Source organism: Bubalus kerabau, chromosome 19 (assembly GCF_029407905.1).
Source record: "Bubalus kerabau isolate K-KA32 ecotype Philippines breed swamp buffalo chromosome 19, PCC_UOA_SB_1v2, whole genome shotgun sequence".
NCBI lineage: Eukaryota > Metazoa > Chordata > Mammalia > Artiodactyla > Bovidae > Bubalus > Bubalus kerabau.
The window spans coordinates 53,852,135-53,859,867 of record NC_073642.1 but is presented as its reverse complement, the minus strand read 5'-3'; the positions used below and the strand labels follow the sequence as shown (position 1 = coordinate 53,859,867).

The 7,733-nt window shown below is 39.7% G+C and overlaps 1 pseudogene; it reads left to right on the top strand.

Annotated features, from left to right (window-relative positions):
- Nucleotides 1-1,560: 1,560 nt before the first annotated feature.
- On the top strand, nucleotides 1,561-4,548 carry LOC129633941 (endogenous retrovirus group K member 18 Env polyprotein-like; annotated as a pseudogene).
- The last annotated feature ends 3,185 nt before the right edge of the window (nucleotides 4,549-7,733 follow it).

Here is a 7,733-nt window from a genome sequence, read left to right as displayed (position 1 = left end):
ATGGAACTAATAGAATTATACAACCCCCACAAAATTCCCACTGGATATTATGGCCCGATTCCACCTGGGACAATGGGACTGATTTTGGGACGTAGTAGCTGCACAATGAGAGGTTTAATGGTATTGACTGGTGTTGTGGATGAAGATTATGAAGGGGAAATACATATTATGGTAAATGCTGTGAAAATGGGAAATGCATACTTACAAAAAGGGAATATTTTGCACAATTATTACTTTTACCATATGTCAAACCAATGAAGGCATCTGATAAAGTTCAGCAGAGAGGCTTTGGCAATACCAACCTTACTGCTGCACTATCCACCTTATTAAAGGAACATCGGAAACCCATGCTTACTTTATGCATACAGGGAAAGAATTTCACAGGCATGTTAGATACCAGAGCTAACATTTCAATCATTAGAGCTGCAAAATGGCCCCTTGATTGGGTTAAGGTTATAGCTCCTTCTAGACTATAAGTAAATGAAGCTAATGCCACACAAACTTTTGTCAGTGCATCCTATTTACAAATGTATGGCCCTAATCAAATTGTAGCTTATCTTAAACCTTATATTACTAATATCCCAATCAATTGATGGGGACGGGATTTTCTTAAACAAACGAAAGCCACAATTTCTTTAAATGAACCTTTTAATGGGGGCCATTGAGCTAACAACGCTACCCCTCGATTGGGAATCTGATACCCCAGTATGGACACATCAATGGCCCCTAACTAAAGAAAAATTGGCAGCTCTTACGCAATTAGTTAATGAACAATTACAAAAAGCTCATACAGAACCTTCATTTTCCCCGTGGAATTCCCCTATTTTTGTAATAAAAAAGAAATCAGGAAAATGACAAATGTTGATAGATTTAAGAAATGTTAATAATACCATGTTACCTATGGGGCCCTTACAACCCGGATTTCCCTCCCCTTCTATGGTACCAAAAGGATGGTCTATAGTTATTATTGACTTACAATATTGCTTTTTTACTATACCTTTGCACCCTAAAGATAGAAAACGTTTTGCCTTTTCAATTCCTTCTATAAATCACATAGCTCCTGTTAAAAGATTTCAATGGAAGTTACTACCTCAGGGAATGATGAACTCCCCTACCATTTGCCAATATCTCATATCTGTTTTATTACAACCCATTAGAGATAAATATTCTACTGTGTTTATAATTCATTATATGGATGATATACTTCTCTCTATGGAATCTGAACTCTATTTACAACAGTTATATAATGAAGTTACTACTACTCTTCAAAGTCATGGCCTGCTTGTAGCACCAGATAAAATTCAATGGAAAGCACCCTTTAATTATTTAGGACATGTTATGGAAGAATCTAAAATCAAACCTCAAAAAACTCAAATTTCTATGCAATCTCTACGCACACTGAATAATTTTCAAAAATTGCTAGGCGATATTAATTGACTGCAGCCATCTGTTGGCATCCCCACCTATGCCTTACAAAATCTATTTAAAATTTCAAAGGGATCCCCTGATCCTAATAGCACTAGACAACTAACAAAAGAGGCCAAAGAAGAACTGGCCTTAATGGAGAAACACATTCAACAATCTTTTTCAACTCGGCTAGATTATGATCAACCAGTTTCTTTAGATATATTCCCCACTGAACATTCGCCCACTGCAATTATAGCTCAACATAGCCCAATAGAATGGGTATATTTACACAGTAAACAGTCTTAAAAAATTGTAGCATATATTGAGAAAATAGGGCACTTAATTGTGTCAGGAAGAAGCCATGTACAAACTTTGACTGGATTTGATCCATATGCAATACATGTTCCCTTGACAAAAAAGAATTGCAAATTGCCTTACAATAAACTTGACCATACAAATGGCATTAAATGATTTTCAAAATGTTATCTCATTTCATTTACTGAAAGGAAAATTATAGTACTTTCTACAATGTACTAAATTCATTATAACTAATATCATTTCATCCCAGCCTATTTCCAATGCACCCACCCAATTCATTGATGGCAACAAGAAAGGCATAGCAGAGATTGTCGGCCCTGATATCAAATAGAAATTACCCACTACCTATTCTTCAGTACAAAGAATTGAATTGTATGCTTTATATGCTCTTTGTCGCTTCAACCATTATCCTTCAACGTATATACTGATTCCAAATACCTCGCTTCCCTTTTTCCTGATTTTGTTACTGCCTTTTTACACAATCTAGATGAAGAATTATATACTCTCTTTTCACAGACTCAAGCTTTAATTCGCTCACGTATGGAACCCTTCTTTATTGCACATATACATGCTCATTCAAGTTTACCTGGCCCTCTGGTTGCGGGAAATGATGCTGACAGGCTCATAGCTCCCATTTTTACATTTGCCAATGACGAACATGCTAATCTTCATACCAATGCTAACAGATTGCACTCTAAATACCATATTCCTCTCACTGAAACACGGCATATTATTAAAACCTGTGACGTCTGCACCCCTCTGCACTTATGAACTATGATTTCAGGAATTAATCTCCGGGGCAACAACCTAATTCCCTTTAGCAATCTGACTTCACTCACTGCTCCTTAAAGAAAATTTTCTTTACTTTTTGTCTCAATAGATACATTTTCCAACTTTATCTGGACAGTACCTGTCTCTTCAGAATCCAATAAACACACCATTTCTGCACTCTTACTCACCTTCCCCGTTATGGGGATTCCTTCTGTCTTGATAACAGACAATGGACCTACATTCACCTCGCATTCATTTCGTTCATTTTTATCAGAATAGAACATCACACACATTACAAGAATACCCTATAATACTCAGAGTCAAGCCACTATTGAAAGAGCCCACCACACCCTAAAAACTCATTTACTAACACAGAAAAGGGGAATATGGAAGAGGAGATACACTTCTTATCCTATGAACCCTCAATTATTATTATCTTTAACTCTTTATTCCCTAAATTTTTTAAACTTAACAAAAAATAATTCTGACACTCGTGCAGATAGACATTTTGCAGAAGACAAAAACAGCAAATTAGAAATCAATACACCAATATGGTAAAAGCAATTTAATCAGTGGCTGCCAGGAATCTTATGACACCTAGGCAAGGGTTATGGTCTTGTCATTGCAGATGGAAAGGAAATCTGGGTTCCCCTTCACCATGTCCATTACCGAGAGGGACAAGACCGGACTCCCTCGGGAAGTGATGAAGTTGATGCAAAGGGTCTTGTCAATGACCCTGGAGGAGCCAATGAGGAAACGCCATCGTCTGAATCCTTACCCGACATGGGCTCAAGTGAAAACATGACTCGTCAGGCTGAGCAGACACTGAAGAGTACTGGAACTCCTATGACTCCAGATAAGCTGTTTCTGGCAATGTAAACTGTTCTGAAGAGCAGGAGGAACATCATAATTGCTGCTGGTTTAATAGATCAAGTATTGGAGGCTTTCATAAATCTAAGACAAGTTTCTGGACTGATAAGGACATATTGCTGAATTGGTATAACGGGGGCTTATCACCCCCCATGACCCAGGATTGTCGTCCCCATTGTGGGGCCAAAGCAATGGCACATTTGGAAAATTCCAGCAGGTTTAGAGCACTTTGCTAGTGTATATGGGACTGTGGGTGTGTTTCGTCCTTCTAATTATACCTTCCTATATAATAGTACTGGCTATATTCAATCGTGTGTTCCCCTTCCGTACTTGTTTATTGTAGGGCATTTTGATATCGACTTATCGGCCAAGATTGTCAATTGTACTGCATGTGCATTGTATACCTGCCTTAATCACACCATTTCATATCACAATTTTAGCATTGCGCTAGTTAAACAAAGATCTGAGTTATGGCTTCCCATAAACTTAACGGAACCTTAGACTTATTCTGTATTTCTTTCTATATTGTTGAAAACTGGGCTTAGGTGATCTAAGCGCATCATTGGGTGGATTACTGCAGGCATCTTAAGCCTTATCTCCATTGTGACTGTAGGAACTTTGTCTGGTATGGCTTTACATAATTCTATACAAAATCATGATTTTATCACTGTTTGGCACAAAGACTCTTATGATCTGTGGACTCGACAAGCTCAAATAGATCAGCAATTACAAACATGAATTAAGAGTTACAAACTGTGGTTATCTACTTAGGAGATCAAATGCAGCAACTGACTTTCTGAACACGTATACGCTGTCAGTGGAATTTTACTTCTTTTTGTCTGACTAACATGCCCTATAATAGCACTGAATATCCTTGGGATAAAGTTAAGGCGCATTTGCAGGATCTCACAGATAACTGAAGTTTAGACATCAATTTGTTGAAACAACAAGTTGCTAATTTTCAGGTTAGGGTACCTAGGGAATTGTATAGCACTCAATTCTATGACACTTTGACCAAAACCCTATCGTCACTAGACCCTAGAGCTTGGCTTTCAGGAAGCAATATTTTCTATATGTATTAATCACCCTGCTTTTTTTCTCATTGCTTATAGGATACAGAAGTCTCTACTCAAGACTCCATACCTCCCACAATGGAGTCCAACTAGCAGCCGCCATGCTTAATTTAAAAACAAAAGGTGGATATGTTGGGAGCAGAACAGATCAGTCGCTCAGTCGTGTCCGACTCTTTGCGACCCCATGAATCGCAGCACGCCAGGCCTCCCTGTCCATCACCAACTCCCGGAGTTTACTCAGACTCACGTCAATTGAGTCAGTGATGGCATCCAGCCATCTCATCCTCTGTCGTCCCCTTCTCCTCCTGCCCACAATCCCTCCCAGCATCAAAGTCTTTTCCAATGAGTCAACTCTTCGCATGAGGTGGCCAAAGTACTGGAGTTTCAGCTTTAGCATCATTCCTTCCAAAGAAATCCCAGGGCTGATCTCCTTTTGAATGGACTGGTTGGATCTCCTTGCAGTCCAAGGGACTCTCAAGAGTCTTCTCCAACACCACAGTTCATAAGCATCAATTCTTCGGCGCTCAGCCTTCTTCACAGTCCAACTCTCACATCCATACATGACCACTGGAAAAACCATAGCCTTCACTAGATGAACCTTTGTTGGCAAAGTAATGTCTCTGCTTTTGAATATGCTATCTAGGTTGGTCATAACTTTCTTTCCAAGGAGTAAGCGTCTTTTAATTTCATGGCTGCAGTCACCATATGTAGTGATTTTGGAGCCCCAAAAATAAAGTCTGACACTGTTTCCACTGTTTCCCCATCTATTTCCCATGAAGTGGTGGGATCGGATGCCATGATCTTCGTTTTCTGAATGTTGAGCTGTAAGCCAACTTTTTCACTCTCCACTTTCACTTTCATCAAGAGGCTTTTTAGTTCCTCTTCACTTTCTGCCATAAGGGTGGTGTCATCTGCATATCTGAGGTTACTTATATTTCTCCTGGCAATCTTGATTCCAGCTTGTGTTTCTTCCAGTCCAGCATTTCTCATGATGTACTCTGCATATAAGTTAAATAAACAGGGTGACAATATACAGCCTTGACGTACTCCTTTTCCTATTTGGAACCAGTCTGTTGTTCCATGTCCAGTTCTAACTGTTGCTTCCTGACCTGAATATAGGTTTCTCAAGAGGCAGGTCAGGTGGTCTGGTATTCCCATCTCTTTCAGAATTTTCCACAGTTGATTGTGATCCACACAGTCAAAGGCTTTGGCATAGTCAATAAAGCAGAAGTAGATGCTTTTCTGGAACTCTCTTGCTTTTTACATGATCCAGCAGATGTTGGCAATTTGATCTCTGGTTCCTCTGCCTTTTCTAAAACCAGCTTGAACATCAGGAAGTTCACAGTTCACATATTGCTGAAGCCTGGCTTGGAGAATTTTGAGCATTACTTTACTAGCGTGTGAGATGAGTGCAATTGTGTGGTAGTTTGAGCATTCTTTGGCATTGCCATTCTTTGGCATTGCCTTTCTTTGGGATTGGAATGAAAACTGACATTTTCCAGTCCTGTGGCCACTGCTGAGTTTTCCAAATTTGCTGGCATATTGAGTGCAGCACTTTCACAGCATCATCTTTCAGGATTTGGAATAGCTCAACTGGAATTCCATCACCTCCACTAGCTTTGTTCGTAGTGATGCTAAGGCCCATTTGAGTTCACATTCCAGGATGTCTAGCTCGAGGTCAGTGATCACACCATCGTGATATTCTGGGTCATGAAGATCTTTTTTGTACAGTTCTTCTGTGTATTCTTGCCATCTCTTCTTAATATCTTCTGCTTCTCTTAGGTCCATACCATTTCTGTCCTTTATTGAGCTCACCTTTGTATGAAATATTCCTTTGGTATCTCTGATTGTCTTGAAGAGATCCCTAGTGTTTCCCATTCTGTTGTTTTCCTCTATTTCTTTGCATTGATCACTGAAGAAGGCTTTCTTATCTCTTCTTGCTATTCTTTGGAACTCTGCATTCAGATGTTTATATCTTTCCTTTTCTCCTTCGCTTTTCACTTCTCTTCTTTTCACAGCTATTTGTAAGGCCTCCCCAGACAGCCATTTTGCTTTTTTGCATTTCTTTTCCATGGGAATGGTCTTGATCCCTGTCTCCTGTACAATGTCGTGAACCTCAGTCCATAGTTCATTAGGCACTCTATCTATCAGATCTAGGCCCTTAAATCTATTTCTCACTTCCACTGTATAATCATAAGGCATTTGATTTAGGTCATACCTGAATGGTCTAATGGTTTTCCCTACTTTCTTCAATTTAAGTCTGAACTTGGCAATAAGGAGTTCATGGTCTGAGCCACAGTCAGCTCCTGGTCTTGTTTTTGCTTACTGTATAGAGCTTCTCCATCTTTGGCTTCAAAGAATATAATAAATCTGATTTCAGTGTTGACCATCTGGTGATGTCCATGTATAGAGCCTTCTCTTGTGTTGTTGGAAGAGGGTGTTATGACCAGCGCATTTTCTTGGCAAAACTCTATTAGTCTTTGCCCTGGTTCATTCCGTATTCCAAGGCCAAATTTGCCTGTTACTCCAGGTGTTTCTTGACTTCCTACTTTTGCATTCCAGTCCCCTATAATGAAAATGACATCTTTTTTGGGTGTTAGTTCTAAGCGTAGTACAAAATAGCCGTAAAAGGAGAAAGTCCTTGGGAAAATGGCGAAGGGCCAGAAGTACCCAGCTTTGTACTGCACACAGAAAAACATCTCCTGCCTTTGGTTATCTCGGCGCCAAGATTTAATAATAAATAGGGATGTTCCTTGAGAAAACAGGTTGTGGGATAAGCAAATGCATCACTTAGAGCGTGCTATCCTTGAAATGTTTTTACTGATTATGTGTTAACCCTTTATGCACTCTGCCAGCCATATACTTTAAGCTCTTTGTTCCTGCTTCTATAAAAAGGCTTGACTGCAGAAATAAACTTATCAGTCCTTGCAAGAGACTGTCAGAGTGTCATTCTTTCAGGTTCATCACTTCCAAGTCCTGGGAGAAAATCCCCAACACAATCCACCTGCCAATGCTGGAGACACAAGAGACATGTTTTCCATCCCAGGGTTGAGAAGATCCCCTGGAGGAGAAAATGGCAATCTGCTCCAATACTCTTGCCTGGAGAGTCCCATGAACACAGGAGCCTGGTGGGCTACAGTCCATTGGTTTGCAAAGAGTTGGACATGACCAGCAACTGAGCACACACAGCAGAGTGCTTTTAATATGAATGGCATATATCAACTGCTTGATGAATATCAGTCTTACCCCTTATGTGCTTTAGAATCTGCTGTGAACTAGATTTCTGGCTTAAGA